We start from the raw sequence: 1,981 nt of genomic DNA on the forward strand, positions 1-1,981 counted from the left end.
AACCAAAAGCAAGGTCTCAAAGAAATATTTATACACCCATGTTCATAGCAGCATTATTCACAGTAACCAAAAGGCAGAAGCAACCTAGGTGTCCATCAACAGACGAATGTATCAACAAAATGTGATCTATCCAACAATGGAATATCATTCAGCCTCAAAAAGGAATGAAATTCTGGCACCTGTCAAAACATGGATGAACCTCAAGGACACTATGCTAAGTAAAATAAGCCAGTTACAAAATGACAATTAATATATGATTTCACGTATATCTGGTGTAGTCAAATTCATAGAGGCAGAAAGTAGAATGGTGGTTGCCAGGCACTGGGGGAGGAGAAAATGGAGAGTTGTTTAATGGTTATGGTTTCAGTTCTGCAAGATGAATGGTTATAGTTTCAGTTCCTGGAGGGCTGCACAACAATGTGAACGTACTTAACATTATTGAACACTTACAAATAGTTAAGATGATACATTTTGTTACATGTTTTAAAAGGAAAATAAATTAAAAATTTAAAACTCAACTCCACAGATGGGCTTAACAGCAGGTTATGTACAGCAAGATAGAGGAGTAGTGAGCTGAAAGCAAGGTCAATAGAAAATATACAGAACGAATCACAGGGAGAAATAAAGAGTGGAAAACACAGAAAAGAGAATAAGAGACATATGAGACACAGTCCAAAAATCTAACATTGGTGGATACTGAAGTCTCAAAAGAAGAGGAAAATGAAAATGAGGCAAAAGCTATATTTGAAGAGGCTTTAGACAATGATTTTTCTAAACTGATAAAAGACATTAAGTGATAAATTCAGGAAGTTCTATAATCCTTAAGTCAGAGAATAAACAAAGAAACACACACATGAAAACATCATTAAAAATTTGCTGAAAATCACTGATCCTTTTGCTGTGTACATAGCTTTGCTTTCCCAGAATATCACAGAGTTGGAATCACACAATACGCAGTCTTTTCAGACTGGCTTCTTCAGCAATTTCAGGTTCCTCTATGGCTTTTTGTGGCTTGATAGCTCATTTTCATATTGGGGAATAATAGTCCGTTGTGTGGATGGGTCACATTTTCTCTATCTGTTCATCTCTTGAAGAACATTTGGGTTATTTTCAATTTTTGGCAATTATGGATAAAGCAGCTGTAAATATTTGTGTGTAGATTTTTGTGTAGACATCAGTTTTCAACTCATTTAAGCAAATACCAAGAAATATGATTGCCGGATTGTATAGTATGTTTAATTTGTAAAAACAAAAACAAACAAACAAAAACCACTACCAAACTATTTTCCAAAGTGGCTGCGCTATTTTGCATTCCCACCAACAGTCAATGAGAGTTCCTCTTGCTCCCCATCCTCGCCAGCTCTGGTATTCCTGGAGTTTTGGATTTTAGCCATTCTAACAGGTGTGAGGTTGTTTTTCATTGTTGTTAATGGTATTCTGTTTCTGAGTTCCACATATTTATGTTTTGTATATAAAAATATGATTGATAATTGTGTGTCTATCTTGTATCCTACAACATTTCTGAATTCACTACTCCCAGGAAATTTTAGTGTAGGTTCACTGGGGTTTCTATGTAGTCAGCTCTGTTATCTGCATATAGGAACAGTTTTATTTCTTCCTTTTAAAACTTCAAGCCTTTTATTTCTTTTTATAGCCTAACTGCAGTGATTAGAGTTTTAGTACAATGCTGAACAAGAGTAGTGAGAGTGGATATCCTTACCTTGCCCTTAATTGTAAGGGAAAATATTCAGCCTTTCGCCGTTAAGTACAATGTAGTTTGTAGATATTTGTAGACATTCTTCATCAAGTTGAATTAGTTTCTCTCTATCTTATTGAGAATTTTAGTCACAAATGGGTATTGCTAAAGCAGTAGTTAGAGAAAAAAATACGTAATATTAAAGCTTCTATTAGAAAAGATAAAGTTTCTTCCACCCTATTGAACTAGAAATATTAGAGCAAATTAAACCCAAAGCAAGCAAAA

Source organism: Macaca mulatta, chromosome 13 (assembly GCF_049350105.2).
Source record: "Macaca mulatta isolate MMU2019108-1 chromosome 13, T2T-MMU8v2.0, whole genome shotgun sequence".
In the NCBI taxonomy this organism is placed as follows: domain Eukaryota; kingdom Metazoa; phylum Chordata; class Mammalia; order Primates; family Cercopithecidae; genus Macaca; species Macaca mulatta.